Here is a 10,000-nt window from a genome sequence, read left to right on the forward strand (position 1 = left end):
ACACCTAGGCAAGTCTGTACACTCGTTCGTTGTTGTTTGTCGGGATACTGTTTAGGCCTCCTGCACCCACTTGACCTCCTTTTGCCCCTGAGTCTGTCATCTTCCTGCTCCCTCTCTCCCTCTCTCCCTCTCTCCCTCTCTCTGTTTAATCCTCCTGCTCTCTCTCTCTCCATTTAATCCTCCCTCTTTCTCTCTCTTCCTCTCTCTCTTTCTCTCTTACTTTCTCTTTTTTGCTCTCTCTCCTAGTCATTCCCTCTTCTTTTTCTTTTTCCACTTCCCTCTACCTCTATCTCTCTTTTTCTCTGTGCATATGATGCCTCTCCTCTCTCTCATTCTCTCTTTCCCTTTTCCTCTTTCTCTTGCTCTCCCTCATCTCGCTCCTCCCTCCCTCTTTCTCCCCTTCCTCTCTCTCCCTCAGTCCTCCTTCCCTTGCCCTACCCCCCCCCCCCTCTCCCCACCTTCTCCCTCTCTCTCCCTCTCTCTCTTTCTGGTGTGTGTGATAACCAGTAAAGGCCTGGCAGTAGAATGGCAAATGTTAATCTGTTGTGAAATTGCACTCAGTGGGTTCCCCTTCCCCAGGCCTGAGCTCCAACTGAGCACAGAGAAGCGCTCCCATTCGCCCTGACGCTGCGTGTACACTCCACCAATAGGCTCGCATTACACCTATTACCATTACCCCCCCCCCCCACACACACACACACACACACACTGCCAAAACAACAGCAAAAACAAAACAAATAAACAAATAAATATTTAATAATTTCAGCTGGAAAAATGTTGGAACGACAGTTGAGAGGGAATGTGGGGATCTGCAGCGATGGAACTAAACACAATTCTCCAGATTATTGCTCTATTTTGGGGCGCTTATGCCTCTGTGTGTGTGTGTGTGTGTCATCTGCTATGATTCGACGAGGTGCTGTGCTGCATCATTTCATCTCACTCCTGAGCTGTGAGGAAGAAACGACTTTGGTAGATTTTAATAAACGATATGCCAGCAGTGGATAGCCTCTCACACCGTGATGCCGTAACACTGAGATACAGTAGGGAGGGAAGCGATGGAGGGATCTGTGTGTCTCTGTGTGTATGTTCTATTTGTGTGTGTGTGTGTGAGAGAGAGAGAGACAGTGTATCCTCTCTCTCTCTCTCTCTCTCTCTCTCTCTCTCTGTATGTGTGTTTGTGTGTGTGTGTGTGTGTATATGACAGAGAGTATGTGAATATTGTCTGTGTGTGTGTGTCTTTGCATGTGCATGTGTGTGTGTTTGCCTGTGCATGTGTGTGTGTGTTTGTGTGTGTGTGTGTTGGGTGGTATCATGTATGTGTTTCCGTGAGAGATGTGTGCATAAGAGAGAGGGAGAGGGAGACAGAGAGGGAGAGGGTGCAAAGCTGGGACGCGTTGCTAAATATAGAAACACTCACTCTGCTCGCACGAAAAAAGACGTCTGCTTGTCGCGCTCCGTGCGTTCGCTCACCCGCCAGCCTGCCTGCCTGCCTCCTGACCACCACCGCCACCCATTCATGACTTTTCCATTTGTTCATGAATATTTCACGCCTCGGAAAACATTCACGTCGAACGTGTCTGCGAGCCCCCGACACCAGCTATTTATCAGCCACTCGTACTCAGTTTGTGTTTCGCCATTGTTTTTGTCCTCAGCCCAAGTCAAGTAATCCTCCCGGTCATGGATCAGTGGCTCCGTCTATGGCCACTGCTACATGGGGCTGAATGGGTAGTCTAACTGATCTCACTCCAGAGCATGAATCATTTATCTCACTCTTCGGCTAATGAAAGCTAACGAGCATCGATCCAACGCCCTTGGTTATCTTTTTTTTTTTAATCAAGTGCCATAGTGGATATTGGCTGGAGTTTATAACATTGATCTGTGTGCAGGGCTGTTAGTTTGTCATTATTTCCTATTTCAGACTATTGATTAAACATAAGGTGACAAATAAGTGTCTGGACTGCATGACAGGTAAACCGATATTGCCATTCAGACACCCAATAAAAACAAAAATACCTAAGCACAACCACAGACATATAGCTTGTTCATTATTATGACTGGCGCTAGCGAAGCTAGCGAAGCGGCCATATAATGATTGTCAAAGTTTTTTGTTTTTTTTCCCCGTCTTCTACTTCCTGAATTTTTGGCCAACGATACCCGGGACACCGAGGTGTACATGAAATTTGGTGGGTATGTAGCCCCACTAGACTTTTACGGAAAAATAAATTTTTGTTTCGTCCCCAAATTTTATGTGTATGATTGACCTGTCATTCTCTGGGGGTATGCCAAGTTTCGTAGAATTTCATCCATGGGGGGGTCTAAAAAAATTAGGTTATGTGTACATTTAGTAACTGTACACTGATTGGCCTGGAGATGGCGGTGCACACATATACACATGCACACACACACAGGCACCCACATACTATCGGTATTAGAACGGCCGATTCATAATTACAAATTCAGTAGGATTAAAAGAAAGCCAAATATTCATCATCATCATCATGGCTGCATTTCCAGTATTGGCGATAAGTAGTCGTTTGTCCACTAGATGGCGCATCGTTGCAGTGAGACGTAATTTTGTTAGAAGTTAAAAGTGGGTTGGAAAAACAATAGACGCTTCCTACAAGGACTGTAGTTTACCGCAGAGAACGTCTAATAAGGATAGGACGATGTTCACATGAAATGTAATTCCCATTTCTTCTTGAAGCCGAAATAAATCTGAGGATGTTTATCGGACATGCTTGGTTTTTACTGCAGGTACGTTAATCTTATAATAGGCTATCAATAAGGACCTAGGTACAATAATGTTACCGTTAGCGTTGGTTGAGTGATGGAGGCCAATTTGATTGATTACATTTGTAGAAAACTATAAATGCGGTTATACCAAGCAAATTGATAGCAGCACTGTAATTGTATCTTTCGACTGTCATTTGTTGCACGTGCTACAAAAATCATTCTGTGCAATGGAAGATTTACCAACGTTACACCGGTCTGATACAATTTTGCCTATACATGCGTGAAAATGAGACGCCTGTTCATTTGTTTTAAGTGCGTGCAGGGTGTGAGAGGGGAATCGATGTGCTTTGATTCCAGCTTGGTAGTTGTAGTCTGTGAAATTAAAAAGCATGTGTGTGTGAAGTATCCAAACAATGACACCTTCATTTCATTATGGCTGCTTTAGCAACACACCTTAAGCTACTGTGTAGTGGGTCCCATTTAGAAGTGGCTACTTCATTCGCGCTTTCCTTGACTCATGGAGCTGTGGGAATTTTATTACAACTTTTCGCCACGATATGGCAGTTTAAGTCCGCTTGATACTGTAAGGCGTAAGCCATTGGTTTCCAAAGGAGATTTTATTTGTGTCGCCAGCATAGCCTATTGACAATTTATGTTGTAAATAGGCCTACCTTATAAGCCTACCTGTATCTTAGGGAAGCTAACAGCTTTCTATTAGGATCTAGTTTGTTAGTTACAGTTTTGCCATAACTCCCTGATGCATTTTTGCATTTAGAATAGCCAGAGCGTGTATATCTCAATCGGAAAATTAACATCGGGTGCCTATGGACTAGGCTGGGCCTGATCTGACCGCTATTTGTTTTTTTTTTATGCATTATTGCATTTAGAATAGCCAGAGCGTGGATATCTCAATCGGAAAATTAACATCGGGTGCCTATGGACTAGGCCTGATCTGCCCGCTATTTATTTTTTGATTTCTTAAAAGATTGAGTTTGGTCTGGTGAAAGGCAGACTAGCCATGGACCTCAGTTACACAATGCAAGGGAACATGAATCAGCCTATATTTGCACAAACAATAACGGACAACAGCTCTTCAACTTTGGCCCGTTAAAATGTGTATGAACAGTCTAGCGACGCATTTCATCAAGGCCCATTTGGACATGTCAGTTATTTGCACCACTGGTTAGATGTAAAACAGCATTTCGTTTCAGACTACTGTTACTTAATTTGTGCATTAACAATAACGTTACTTAATTTGTGCATTGACAATAAAGTATCACATGAACTAAAGATGACTAAAATCTTATGTAGAAGAAGAAACATTCACAAAAAATCCATCCAAAAATGACCTTTGTTTTTGATAGCTGTTGAAAACGGCATGGAACTGACAGAGATGTTTTTGTTTATTAATAAATAAATAAATAAATAAATAAATAAAAATATAACATTATGCTGATACCTTTTGCTTTTCCCAAATACAATGTAGCCTACAGGTGTAAGTGACCTTTCATCAATCCACAGTTGCAATGAATGAACTGTGATGAACTGCCCTACTTGTGATTGTTTAGAGATTTTAAAGGTTTTATAACAATGCTACATCTTCTTTGGCTATTCTACAATCTATTCACCTTTTCAGCACCAGTAGGCGACTTTCTGTGCAGCCGCACACACACACTCAGGCATGCCAAACAAGCATACACAAAAGTTTCAAGAGTGGGGCATGGAGTAAAAGATGGAGACAAATTGAAGTGTGATTTATTTTCGCGGAACGGATGTACAGGCCTGAGCGGCGGTCATATTTTGTACCGCTATGCTGTACATCTAGTTAACAAACTCTTTACAAATAGTTTATGCATTTATTTATCATGTGACCTTACTACAATCATGTTTTTCTCCCCTATAGTACCCTTCGACTGCTTCTGTTCAGCTGATGTAAAAGCAATATTAATGATGGCATGTGATACTTGTTGTCCTACTTCAATGAGTTCCAACCCCCAGGTTTGGATATGTCTAAAACATAGACTGTATATATAGAATACAGTCTATGGTCTAAAACATATATTCATCCCTTATATTCCATATATTCATCCATTCATCCTTTAAGACTTATTTTACATTTATATTGATTAATTTAGCAGATTTGCACTGCAAAACACACACACACACACACCGTTGGTTTTTCTTTTGCCTTACACCTGCAGCACGTGTTTGTGTGTGTGTTTGTGTTTGTGTGTGTGTTTGTGTGTGTGTGTGTGTGTGTGTGTGTGTGTGTGTGTGTGTGTGTGTGTGTGTGTGTTTGTGTGTGTGAGAAATGAGAAATGTTGTAGTGTCAGATACTCTTCTTCTTCCTTTTTTTAACACACACAAACACACACACACACACACTTACATATTAAAGCACATAAACACACAAGTGTCTTCATTTGTTCGTGTATGTCTGTATGACCATCATCTGACACAATAACTATGCTGATTTTGCTCTTGAGTTTTGCAGGCTATTACATGTAATGGCCCCAATAGCCAATCAAGCTAGTCTTTTTCTATAACGACACATTCTTCTTTAAGTACTGTACTGTATCTTTTATGTATTCTCTGCGTCACTCCCCCCCCCCCATTTCTCTCTCTCTCTCTCTCTCTCTCTCTCTCTTTCTTTCTCCCTACTCTTTTGCCCTTCTTCCCTTTAAGTCTTTCATACTTTTTCTTCCATTCCTTGGCCCTTTGATGCATTTGATGAGCATCCAGATAGATCCAGAAGATCTAGCTGTGACATTTCTTTTACACCACTCTCTCTCTCTCTCTCTCTCTCTCTCTCTTTCTCTCTCTCTCTCTCTTATTTACATGAGTTCTGCTCCTACAAAGAGAATCCTGTCTTTGACCAGAGCAGACAGTAATCAGTCAAAGATGAGAGAGATGGACAGAGACCCAGAGAGACAGAGTGTAAAGAAGGAAGAGGAAGCGAGAGAGCAGGAGAGAAATATAAAGAAAGAAAGAAAGAAAAAAAAGAAAGAAAGAAAGAAAGAGGATAGAGTCAGTCATAGGTGTTGTTTTTGGTTTCGCTCCCAAGACTTCTCTGGAAGAAGGGAACGAGGAGGAGATAAATAGAAAGAAAGAAAGAAAGAAAGAAAGAAAGAAAGAAAGAAAATGGATCTCAGAACCACTCAGTCATGGGTGTTGTGTTTGATTTCGCTCCCGAGACTTCTTTGCCTCTCTGGGCACTGTGCCCACCTTCCCATTCCTGGCACCTGGCTGGCACCACCCACACACCCACTCAGAATGCAGGAGCAGCTTGGCACGAGGTGCCAACCGTCATCAGCCGAGCAGCAGGGAAGTTTTATCCCCACTGGTGCCAGGGCCAGCGGGCACTATACCCCTGGCACAGAGACCCAGCACGCAGTCACTCAGGGGGTCCACTGGGGGCATGCGGGGGTGAGAGGACCTTATGGGCAGTGGTGGCGCCATCTGAGAAGGGTCCAGCAAAGCAGTATTGGTCACACTGGCCTTTAGGGGTGGGCGATATATATCGTCTGCGATAATATCGTGATTGTTGTTTTAACAATGTGCAAATTGACATTATCGAGTATTTAAATTAGGCCTACTTATGGGGGAAAAACACTCGAAATCACCCACTGAAGACTCATACATTCCCAGGAGGTAGGCTATGCGGGAGAAGTGCAGCAGAGCAAGTGTCACGTGATCACTAGTGGGTCACAACGTTGTCCCATGCAGCCTAATGTTTATTTTGTGCAGCGAGAGTAGCCTACTTGGGATTTTATGCGGCTACTTCTGTTCAAGTAGCATTGATGAGACAGTCACGTTTTTTCCTACACGGTATTATATGGAGAGAAAACATTAGCCTTTGAGTATTTTAATAGTCAGTTGTAAACAAATAACTATTCTCATGTAACTCTTTTGTAAATGGACTGAAGTTCGCTCTAAATATCTACGTGTACCGATTATGCTAACCATTAGCATCTCTATGGGATTTCTCATATACATTAGCCATAAGCTAACGCATTAGTTTCTATTCTGTAACTTGGAATGCTAGCCTATGTGATTGCTCTAAAACAAAACATAGAAGGAAATAACTGAGATGTAGGCTACTCTGTTGGTCTGCTCTTAGTTTTACAGTGAATCCTATGTAAAGGTTTGAAAGGAACTTCAGCTTCAGACTTTCTCTTGGGAAACTGTTAGGTCTACTCATCTTCTCTAATGTAGCTGGCTGGACCATGTCATTGCCACACACAAGTGGGGGCAGAATTGGAAATGTGTCATAGAGTGACAATGCATTGGTTGAAAAGTCTAAAATTTGGTTAAAAAGTCACAGGTTAGGTTATTGGTTATTATTGTAATGATGCTATTCATAAATAATGAGCTGTAAAGTAACTCAGACTTTCACAAGAACAATTTTTTAAAGGATATCGACTAATTATCGTTTTCGTCAAAATCACAAAAAATATCAAGATATTATTTTTTGTCCATATCGCCCACCCCTATTGGCCTTTTTGGGTATAAGCTACTGCCAAAGAGAAGGCTTAAGGGCTCAACATGCTTCTGCGTCAACTCCACGGCGTAGCTACGCACTTCTACGGCGTTGTGACCATTTCAAGGTTCTGCGTCGGGTTGCTTTGCATCGCGGTGCATTTCACCGCCATAACGCTCGGTGTCGCCTGTGTCTGCGTCGCTCACCACCGAAACAAGACTGTATGACCGAAACGGTAGCCTACTTAGAATGCCAAGCCCCATAGACTGTCGTGTCAAAATATTAATCTTATTTGATTGCTTAGATTTTGTACAAAGTATCGAGAAAGACAAAGTAAAATTCATTGACCTAGTTAATTTTTGTGGTGAACATGTTTGAACGATTTGGTGTTAACATTCCATTGTAACAGTAATCGCATTGTTACCTTCGTCGTACAGATCCACTGTATGTTCGCGGAATTCTACCTCCTCAGACTGTTTGCAAGTGTTTGCAAACGTTCGCCAAAAACTCAAGACAAACCTGTTTGCAAACGTTCACCTATGTTTGCAAATTTCAATGCACCTCGTCTTCTCTGAACTGTTAAAATCGAGCATATGCATGTGAACATTCCAAATCACCATTCCAAATCAAAACGGTAACATTCCAGTATCCATGTATGATTGTGGAGAACTAATTCCTCCTCAGACCACTTGCAAGAGCTCGTAAATATGTACCCTGAAAACCAAAAAATAAATAAATTGTTTGCTCTAAATTGTTAGTTCACTTCAAACCAAAAAATAAATAAATTGTCTGCTCTAAATTGTTAGTTCCCTGCTCAATTCATTTCCGTTCTGAGGTGCTCATGAGGCTCTACTGGAAGACCAAGCTGATGCGGAACACTGAGGCTATGTGTTCGGAGGCTCACATACAACAGTAATAGAATATGCCCCACTGCAGGAAATTGCCTTTGATGAAAACCTCCTGCAAAATTTGAAATGTAAAATGGACAAGCATGGCATTCTAAGAAGATAAAGTGTACTAACAGTATGTCACTTTGCATAATCAACCATGCCACAAAATAATTTCTTGCATCACTTTTGCCCCGATCACTTCAGGACCAGAGCAGTGTGACACTGTTGAACTTTCTATCTCACATTTTATTTATGTATCTCTCTGCCCAGTCTTTCTTTCTTCAATTCAGTTGAATCCAATGAAAATAATTTTAATTTGATTCAATTCAACTCAATGTGCTGCATTGGCATGAACTTTTATAAGGACATAAAGCTGCCAAATCATCCTCTTTGTGTCATTCATTCATTGATTCATTCATTGATTCATTCATTCATTCATCTCTCTCTATCTCTCTCAGTCTCTATCTTGTCTGTGTTCCCCATCTGTGTGATGCTAATGCGTTGTGGCCTTCTTGGACAGAGAGTGATTGTGTAGCAGAGGGGAAATGAGTCCCTCCTTACATAACAACAACATTAACAACAACAACAACAACATCAACAATTAAATAAAACAAATGACACATGCGCTCATATACAGACACAGCCCCGCTGGATGCTGGTTATTCTTAGTGAAACATAATTTGCAAGTACAGACACACACGCACACGCGCACACACACACACACACATACACACACACACACACACAGAGACTGATTAGAGAGGCATGCCTGGTGTAACCATAATAACTATACTTCCTGCTGCTAAATAGAAAGTTGATGAGATGCGCGTCCTGAACTGCTGCCGTTCATTCTCCATTTCTTTATTCCTGTTCTTCTCCCAGACGTCACTGCTCCATTTTTCATTCTTCTTGTCTTTGATATCAAGACAAGACAGGCATTTTCTCTCTCTCTCTCTCTCTCTTTATCACTCTCTACCACTCTCTCTGCCTCCCCCCACCCACTGATGTGTCATGCTAACAATCCTATATTAGCATCTACATTTTAATACATATTTTCCACTGAGAAAATATGCTGGCTTGTAAGACAGTCCCTGGTGAGGGCTCAGCTAAACTATTTCTAAAGATCACATTAATTATGTACACAAATATGCACACACACACACACACACCACATACAAACACACACACACACACACACACGTCTCTTACCTCTTACACACGGAGAAATGTACTCACATACACATATATACACACACACACACACACACACACACAATCCCACACAATCCCCATTCCCCTGTGTGCTCGCAGTGAGCTGCCTGTGTGTCCTGTGGCCAGCGCACTAAGCGCTGCTTGGCGGCTGGGCTCCCTAATTGAATTGTAGGCACTGTAGCACCTGCCATGCTGTCGGACCTTCATGTTAATTAGCCGCGTTAATGAAGTTGTGTCACCAACCGGTGGGCTGCCCAGGCCTCTTCCTCATCCTCTTCCTCTCCGCCAGTAAGCAATAGGGGAGAGACGCCATGCAGCAGAGTCACACTATGATTACACTGTAAAAAATTTAACGTAAAATTTACAGCAACTTGCTGGCAGCAAATAACCAGCAAGTTGCTGTATTTCACTCTACAGTACACCTACTGTATATGAAATCACAGTACCTATGCCTGATACTGTAAATGCAAACTACAGTAGTACTACCAGTGCTGTAATGTATACAGTATTGAATTGTCTACCGTATTTTTAATCACAGTACTTATGGATCATACTGTAACTTAGTACAGTAGTAATACCAGTGCTGTAATATTGTATACAGTAATTTTGGGAAATTCATATCCTGCTTTATCTACAGCCAGGATAAATTTGACTAGGCCTAGGTATGGTTTAGGCTACACAAACT

This window comes from Alosa sapidissima, chromosome 15, assembly GCF_018492685.1.
Source record: "Alosa sapidissima isolate fAloSap1 chromosome 15, fAloSap1.pri, whole genome shotgun sequence".
NCBI classification, from domain to species: domain Eukaryota; kingdom Metazoa; phylum Chordata; class Actinopteri; order Clupeiformes; family Clupeidae; genus Alosa; species Alosa sapidissima.